This window comes from Salvelinus fontinalis, chromosome 30 (assembly GCF_029448725.1).
Source record: "Salvelinus fontinalis isolate EN_2023a chromosome 30, ASM2944872v1, whole genome shotgun sequence".
Classification (NCBI taxonomy): Eukaryota; Metazoa; Chordata; class Actinopteri; order Salmoniformes; family Salmonidae; genus Salvelinus; species Salvelinus fontinalis.
Window position 1 is genome coordinate 32,144,758 of NC_074694.1, and position 9,710 is coordinate 32,154,467.

Consider the following 9,710-nt stretch of genomic DNA (forward strand, 5'->3'; position numbering starts at 1 on the left):
TGACGGACCAAAACGCAGCTTTAGGAAAATAAGCCATCTCCTTTTTATTAACGAAGAAGGCAAACGAAACAAAAACACTTAAACACTAAACAAAACAAGAAAACGATCGTGAAGCTAAACAACGATGTGCACACACTGGCTACAAACGTATCACATAGACAACTACTCACAACAAATGAAAGCCTATGGCTACCCTAAATAAGGCTCCCAATCAGAGACAACCGAAATCAGCTGTCTCTAATTGGGAACTCATTCAGGTAACCATAGACTCTTTTAGACAACTAAACATACATAGACAACGCTAGACACATGTACTCAACAAAAACCCATATACTACACCCAACAACCCCTTTACCATAGAAACACCCAAAACCAACAAAACACAAACATTCCCCATGTCACACCCTGACCTAACTAAAATAATAAAGAAAACAAAGAATACTAAGGCCAGGGCGTGACAAGTAAACATTACACTCACAGAAGTTCAAAAAGAATAAAGACATTTCAAATTGTTGTAACGATGTGCACATAGTTAAAGTACAAAAGGGAAAATAAATAAACATAAATATGGGTTGTATTTACAGTGGTGTTTGTTTTTCACTGGTTGCCCTTTTCTTGTGTCAACAGGTCACAAATCTTGCTGCTGTGATGGCACACTGTGGTATTTCACCCAGTAGATATGAGAGTTCATCAAAATTGGGTTTGTTTTCAAATTCTTTGAGAATCTGTGTAATCTGAGGGAAATATGATGTTCTAATATGGTCATACATTTGGCAGGTTAGGAAGTGCACCTCAGTTTACACCTCGTTTTCTGGGCAGTGTGCACATAGCCTGTCTTCTCTTGATTAGGGGACTCTTCTCCAGGTTCATCTCTCTGTAGGTGATGGCTTTGTTATGGAAGGTTTGGGAATCGCTTCCTTTTAGGTGGTTGTAGAATTTAACGGCTCTTTTCTGGATTTTGATAATTAGCGGGTATCGGCCTAATTCTGCTCTGCATGCATTATTTGGTGTGGTTGGTGAGTGGACCCCAGACCTCACAACCACAAAGGGCAATGGGTTCTATAAATGATTCAAGTATTTTTAGCCAGATCCTATTTTTAGCCAGATCCTGAATGTCGAATTTTATGTTCCTTTTGATGGCATAGAAGGCCCTTCTTGCCTTGTCTCTCAGATCGTTCACAGCTTTGTGGAAGTTACCTGTGGCGCTGATGATTAGGCCGGGGTATGTATCGTTTTTTGTGTGCTCTAGGACAACAGTGTCTAGATGGAATTTGTATTTGTGGTCCTGGAAACGGAATATTTTTTGGAACACCATTATTTTTGTCTTACTGAGATTTACTGTCAGGGCCCAGGTCTGACAGAATCTGTGCAGAAGATCTAGGTGTTGCTGCAGGCCCTCCTTGGTTGGTGACAGAAGCACCAGATCATCAGCAAACAGTAGACATTTGACTTCAGATTCTAGTAGAGTGAGGCCGGGTGCTGCAGACTGTTCTAGTGCCCTCGACAATTTGTTGATACTCCCCTTCTACCCCCCATTTCTCTTCCCTCTATCCCCCGCTCCTCCTCCTCACCCCTCTCTCTTTCTCTCTCTCTCTCTCTCTTCTCTCTCCTCTCTCTTCTCTCTGGTATTGTGAGGTGTGTGTAACAGCTGCTGTCCACGTGTGTCTTGAGGGCAGATGAAGGAATTTCCTCGTCTCTCTGACTCCAAATCAGTCTGTCCAACAAACTCACAACACGTGTAGGTGTGTGTAGGTTTGTGTGTGTGTCTGTCTCTGTGTACTGCATCTTCGTGAGTAACCCATTCAGCGAGAGTGTGTGTGTGCGATAATGTTTGTCCATGTGTGGGTGTGTTTGCATATGCGCAGGTGTGTGTGCTTTCCCCTCGGGCATGGGGATATCCCTGGTACAGGTGGTAGCTCTAGCCTCTATCTTCTTCACCTGATCTGTGTGTGTGTGTGTGTGTGTGTGTGTGTGTGTGTGTGTGTGTGTGCGTGCGTGCGTGCGTGCGTGCGTGCGTGCGTGCGTCTTGCCACGGTCTCCTGGATGATAGTTCGGTGTAACAGATGGCCATAGGGCCACAGAGACCAGAAAGACAAGGTAAATGGATAAACAGTAGGCAGACAGGCTGCAGTGACCAGCCAGCATAGTGAGAGAACTGCAGGTGTTCGGGCAATGAGTTAAGCTAAGGCTATTGTTAGGCAAGTATGGTACCGTCGTTGGGTTAGAGGCTAAAATAATCTAAGCTAAGGTTAAATTGACTAGCCTTATGGGGAAAGCTAAATGCTAAGCTAGCCGTGGGTGATCAAACAACGTGAGTCGAGGTGATAGACTGTTAACTCTGCTACCGCACGGCAATCTGTAGCGATGCACCAAGTCTGGAACCAATAGGACCCTGAACATCTTCTACCCCCAAGCCATAAGACTGCTAAATAGTTCTTTAAATAGTTAACCAATAGCTACCTGGACTATCTGTATTGACCCTTTTTGCACTAACTCTTCTGACTCATCACATACCCTGCTGTTACTGTTTATTATCTATCCTGTAGCCTAGTCACTTTATCCCCACCTATATGTACATACAGTTGAAGTCGGAAGTTAACATACACCTTAGCCAAATACATTCAGTTTTTCACAATTCCTGACATTTAATCCTAGTAAAAATTCCCTGTCTAAGGTCAGTTAGGATCACCACTTTATTTTAACAATGTGAAGTGTCAGAATAATAGTAGAGAGAATGATTTATTTCGGCTTTTATTTCTTTCATCACATTCCCAGTGGTTCAGAAGTTTACATACACTCAATTAGTATTTGGTAGCACTGCCTTTAAATTGTTTAACTTGGGTCAAATGTGTCAGGTAGACTTCCACAAGCTTCCCACAATATGTTGGTTGAATTTTGGCCCATTCCTCCTGACAGAGCATGTGAGTCAGGTTTGTAGGCCTCCTTGCTCGAACACGCTTTTTCAATTCTGCCCACAAACTTTCTATAGGATTGAGGTCAAGGCTTTTTGACGGCCACTCCAATACCTTGACTTTGTTGTCCTTAAGCCATTTTGCCACAACTTTGGAAGTATGCTTGGGGTCATTGTCCATTTGGAAATTCTCCAAAAAAGTTTCTCCAAAAAGTACGATCTTTGTCCCCATGTGCAGTTGCAAACCGTTAGTCTGGCTTTTTTTATGGTGGTTTTGGAAAAGTGGCTTCTTCCTTGCTGAGCGGCCTTTCAGGTTATGTCGATATAGGACTCGTTTTACTGTGGATATAGATACTTTAGTACCTGTTTCCTCCAGCATCTTCACAAGGTCCTTTGCTGTTGTTCTGGGATTGATTTGCACTTTTCGCACCAAAGTACGTTCATCTCTAGGAGACAGAACGCGTCTCCTTCCTGAGCGGTATGACGGCTGCGCGGTCCCATGGTGTTAATTCTTGCATACTATTGTTTGAACAGATGAACGTGGTACCTTCAGGCGTTTGGAAATTGCTCCCAAGGATGAACTAGACTTGTGGAGGTCTACAATCTTTTTTCTGAGGTCTTGGCTGATTTCTTTTGATTTTCCCATGATGTCACGCAAAGAGACACTGAGTTTGAAGGTAGGCTTTGAAATACATCCACAGGTACACCTCCAATTGACTCAAATGATGTCAATTAGCCTATCAGAAGCTTCTAAAGCCATGACATCATTTTCTGGAATTTTCCAAGCTCGGTACTGGTACCTGTGTACTGTTTATAGCCAAGGTATTGTTACTCGATGTGTATCATTTTTCTATTATTTCTCACTTTTTCCCTCTGCATTGTTGGGAAAGGACCATTAGGAAGCATTTCACTGTTATTCTACACCTGTTGTGTGTAAATAACACTTGTCACAAAAATGATAATGATTGAAAAGGAAAAGGTGCAGCGCTCGTTCACCAATTAAAAACTAATTTAGACCTTGTTCAAGTCAAAAGATGAACATTTCGGCCATCAAAGCGCTTCATCAGAACAATTACACAAAGGGACTGGAGAAGTACATATACTGTACTGTAGGTCCTAGGGAAGACTTAGCCTTATCGATCATTAGCATTAGCTCGTAACTAAGCTTGATAAGAACCAGATGTGGCTGTCAGTGTGACGGTTAGGAGAATAGAAGAGAAAGTGTGATCAAATGATGGAGAGAAATGGAAAGGACGTTTTAATGTGTTATCTGACCCAGGGTTGTGCCAAGGTTGCTAGAAGGAGAGAAGTAAGGAGAGAGAGATAGAGGGAGGACGGGATAGGAGCGTGGACGGGAATGCCCAACCTTGATGCAGATTTTGGGTGAGCAGAATCTACAAATCCTGAAAGTCCTAGACACACACACACACACACACACAGAAACACACATGAATCTAATTCAAAACAGCTATATAGACCATAAACACACACAGACACACACACACACACACACACACACGTACGTAACACGTTACAAAAACAAAATCGCATATACAAACACAAATCCCGTATGGGAACGATCACTCACAGTTGTTAATATTCACAAAACTGCACACAAACACTCAAACACACACCCTTCCCTGGGCGTGGTGCCAACCTATCCCTTGCTTTGTCCTCACTTATCAGTGTGTGTATGGAAAAGCAGACTGGCACATGAAGGATGGTAAACACACACATTCCCATCTGTAAAACAACACACAGACAGTCAACAGTAGCCTGGCAGAAGGTACACACACACACACACACACCACAGACACACACACATAAACACACACATACATACAGACAAAGTTACACACTAACACACACACACACAAGCTGATGCACACAGACACACAAAAACACAGATGCTTAGACACACACTAACACAGACATACACATCACTATAATAGGTAAAGTATGAGAGAGAGGCTGAGGGAGGGGGGACGTGAAACAATGGCAGACCCAGTAGATTGTCCTGAGGTAATATCTGTATCGGTTATATTGACACACTGTACCTGCTCCAATTAAAATTATGTGATTTATAGCCTTCTATAGAGATCAACGGAGATCAACAGAGGTTTACTGCCAGGTCAGGAGGGAGAGAGGGAGAGAAGGAGGGAGTGAGAGGGGGAGTATGCGAGAAAAGGAGGAAGCGAGGGGAGGCGTGGGAGGTTGAGTTGGAGGGAGGGATGGGTTAAAGGAGGTAGGGAGCGAGGGGGGGGGGGTGGAGGAGAGAGATGAAATAGATGTTGCTAGATTCCCAGAGCTTCTGCCCTCATATTACTTCTCACTCTCCTCCCTACAACACAGAAGTCTCTCTCTCGCTTTCCCTCTCCCTCCCAATCTTTTCCCCTCTGTCCAACAGACTAACATCTGCAGCCTTACACCAGTAAATGGCAGTGCGTGCCCTATATAATGACTTTATAATAATAGCATGGCTATAGTTGCCATTAGCCTGTGTGTTTGCCCAATCAAAGTTAACAATAAAATAATATTATCTTGCAATAGTGTGCTGGCATAAAACACACAGACACATCATTGGCTTAGAGACAATAACTTGCTAAATTTCACCCATAGGAAACCGAAGATTGTAAAAATGGCCTTTAACTGCAGATGTAGGATCAGATCCTATGTTATCCATTAAGAGGATGAAAGGATATTGTTATAAACTGCATCTGTGGTGAAGGAGAATTTCTTCCCACTGCTAAAACTACCATGTTCTCTCTTTCTCTCTCCATGCTCCATCTTCTCTCCTTCCCTCCCTCATCTGTCATTATATACTGGATCAGCCAACTAAGTTAACTCTGTCTCTTCTGATGACATTTGTCAGTTTGTGTTATAATTCTACTCTCTGGGGGATCGCTGACAGACTAGCTGCAGTGGGAGTTATCCAGCATTGAATGAATTGTGACTGACTGATAGATAGCGCTGTGTGTGTGTGTGTGTGTGTGTGTGTGTGTGTGTGTGTGTGTGTGTGTGTGTGTGTGTGTGTGTGTGTGTGTGTGTGTGTGTGTGTGTGTGTGTGTGTGTGTGTGTGTGTGTGTGTGTGCGTGCGCGTGTGCGTGCGTGCGTGCGTGCGTGCGTGTGTGTGTGTGTGTATGTGTGTGTGTGTGTGTGTGTGTGTGTGTGTGTGTGTGTGTATCAGTGCGTGTGTGTGTATAATAGATAGCAGTGTGTGTTAAGACTGCAACCCCACAGCATATTGCAGCATCAGGAGAGATGAGGGGGGTTTTCCTTTCAGTTTCTCTCTCGCTATTGCTCGCTCCCTCCCTCCCTCCCTCCGTCTCACTCTCTCTCGCTCCCTCTCTCTCTGATATCAGAGTTAGTCTAGATGATAGCTCACTACACACACACACACACACACACACACACACACACACACACACACACACACACACACACACACACACACACACACACACACACACACACACACACACACACACACACACACACACACACACACACACACACACACACACACAGCACCTGCAGCTATGCAGTAAATATATCAGGATTAAAGTAAATCTGAGTTTGTCAAAGAGGGAGAGGGAAAGGAGGAGAGGGGAAAAAAGGGGGGGAAGGTGTTTGTTAAAGGGAGCAAGGGAAAGGGGGAGAGAAGGAGTTGGGGAGATGAGAGGATGAGAAAGGAGGTACAGATTAATTGTTCACCTTTTTCATTCATCATAATCTCTACCCACTCTTCCGTTCTGCCTGCCTTCTCCCTCTCCCTGCTTTTTCATATGTTCTTCTCTCTTGCTCCCGAGTGGCGTAGTGGTCTAAGGCACTGCATCTCAGTGCAAGAGGCGTCACAACAGTCCTTGGTTCGAATCCAGACTGTATCACATCAGGCTGTGATTGGGAGTGCCATAGGGTGGTGCACAATTGGCCCAGCGCCATTATCGTAAATAAGAATTTGTTCTTAACTGACATGCCTAGTTAAATAAAGGTTAAATAAATGAAATTGCTCCTTCCTCATTCTCTCCATCTTTCCTTTCCTCACCATTCCTTCCCTGCCTCCCTATCTCTATCTCCCTTCCCCATGCCCTCTCCCTCTCTGCCTCCTTGCCTCTCTTCCTCATGTCCTCTCTCCCCCTCTATCTCCTCCGTCTCTCCCTCCTTCCTACTACTCTATGGTGGGTATCCTGACCTACTTGTGCAGTGCTGTCTGTAGACATCATCTAGCTAATGGAACTGGATACAGCAGGTGAATGAGGACAAGCAGGGCATGTAGATGGGGAGAAAACACATTCACTCAGATAAATACACTACACTTTATACCCTCTTCTGGAGAGAGAGAGGGAGAGAGACAGAGAGAGAGAGATATACAGAGAGACAGAGAAAGAGAGAGAGAGAGAGTGGATGGGAGAGAAGAAGATAGGTGAGGAGGAAAGGACAGAGAGAGAGAGCGAGAGAGAGGTAGAGAGGAGAAAAGGGGTGAGGAGGAGGAGCAGGGGATAGAGGGAAGAGAAGGGGGGGTAGAGAGGGAGAGCAACAGAGGGAGAGAATCATTTAACTGGACCTAGATATTTTTTTATATAATTTGTTCATGGGGACTTTAAGATTGTCTGTGCCCTGTCTCAAGCGCACATAAGTCTCTCTCTCTCTATCTCTCCACTCCTTCCCTTCCTCCCTGTCTCGCTCTCTATCTGTAACCTCTCTTCTGTCCCCAAACAGGTCTGGAATCAGTCCGAGGAGGCATCAATAAATCAAGGAGAAGAAAGGGCAGGGAGGAATAGAGAGCGAGAGAGAGAGAGAGAGAGACTGTCACTTCCTGTCTCTCTCCCTCGCTCTGCAGCTCTGTGATTGTATTGATGGTAGGAGGTCAATGATTACGGTAAGTTTTCAAGGTTTCAAGGAAACCTTCAAGGAAACTAATGGGAGTGTGTTATCATTGAGTCTGAGTATTCTTCACCTTCCAAAAACCTTGGCCATATGACTACTTCTTGTAGTGTATGTATAGTGGAGGGTGTACAGTTGGGTTCCTCAACGGTTCTTTGGGAAGGGTGATGGTTCTACGTGGATCCATACTGACCCAAGAACCCTTTGGTTCGTGCAGTTTTTAAAACAAATGGTAATTTCCTCTTTTAGTGATAATTAAAATGTAGGGTTGGTGGCTCATTATAATATCTTCGGGCGCGGTTTGTGCAGAGCTCTTTTTGTGCATCCGTAAGTGAGAGTCATTCCAGTTGAACTAATCTGTTGTGTTATGCTATTACATGTTATATATGACTATGGCCAGGAAACGGTATCTTGTGACAGTCACATTAACACATACATGAGTCTAAGTAAGTCAGTCGTTCTCAATTCTCTCCTCAGGGACCCCCAGGTGTTCCAGAGATAGCACAATATGGCTATTAAACCATGATACAAAACGTTGAGAAAAGTTCTTTATAGAACCATTCACCATTAAGGTTCATAAAGAACCATATAAAGGGTCCTATATAGCCCCAATGTCACACCCTGATCTGTTTCACCTGTCCTTGTGCTTGTCTCCACCCCCCTCCAGGTGTCGCCCATCTTCCTCATTATCCCCTGGGTACTTATACCTGTGTTCTCTGTTTGTCCGTTGCCAGTTCGTCTTGTTTGTCAAGTCAACCAGCGTTTTGTTTCTCATCTCCTGCTTTTCCCAGTCTCTCTTTTTCTCGTCCTCCTGGTTTTGACCCTTGCCTGTCCTGACTCTGAGCCATGCTGCCTGACCACTCTGCCCTACCCCTGAGCCTGCCAAACTGTCCCTTTGCCCCACCTCTGGATTGTTGACCTCTGCCTACCCTGAGCCTGCCTGGCGTCCGGTACCGTTGCCCCACCTCTGGTTTACTGACCCCTGTCTGCCTTGACCTGTCTACTGCCTGCCCCTGTTAGAATATTAAACCATTGTCAATTCTGTGTGTCTGCATCTGGGTCTCACCTTAAATCCTGATACCCAAAAAGGGTTGTAAGCACAGCGGAACCCTTTTTTGGCCTTTTATTAATGCTTCTTTATAAAACCTTAGGAAATGGTTCTTTATAGCACCATTCGGGTTCCATTTAGAACCTTATGAGCATGGTTCTTTATAGAACCTTCAAAAAAAGGGTTATAGCACCAAAAAGGGGATCCACTATGGTTACATATTTAGCACTATATAGAACCATTTGTTTTTAATGTGTAATGTTGATATCGTGGTCACAATGATTGCCTTCTAAATGGCCTCTCTGCCCCCTACTCTCCTGCTCTCACTTTCTCCCTCCTCAGTTCTTGCTCCTTTTTTCCATCCTCAGTATCTACAGTACCAGTGGTATCTCCCCCTAGCAGAGGGAAACCTCTATACTCCCGGTGCGCTGACAGATCGATGTGTGGAAGTGTCCCTCTGTCCAAGACAACCTGAGAATCACTGCAGTATTGACTGGGGATCCTCCAAAACTCATCTGAGGAGGAGAGGAAAGAAGGGATGAGGGAGGCAGAGAGCGCTGGCATCCTTCCAGTTCACTGTCACCCTGCACTTAACTGGCATCCCTCTCTTTTTCTAACCTCCTCATCCTCTTCTCTACTTTCACTCCCTTTCTTCTTTCTCCTCGCCCGTCAGCCCTTTAGTCCCAATCACCTTGTCGACCCTTCAGCCTGCCCCAACTTCAACACCCCCTATCTCACCTTCTAATATGAAGTCCAACACATCAATGGCCTACACAGACTGTGATGCCAAAGGAAATCATTCAAGAGACTGAGTAATAGGAGACTCAAATCAGTGCAGGCGAATGGGACTAGCTTTCTCTGATTTTT

General features: G+C 44.6%; 1 protein-coding gene across 1 annotated transcript in view; it reads right to left on the reverse strand.

Annotated features, from left to right (window-relative positions):
- cacna1g (calcium channel, voltage-dependent, T type, alpha 1G subunit) overlaps window positions 1–9,710 on the reverse strand; it is a 298,872-nt gene that overhangs the window by 174,895 nt on the left and 114,267 nt on the right. The gene's annotated exons all lie outside the window — the stretch shown is intronic.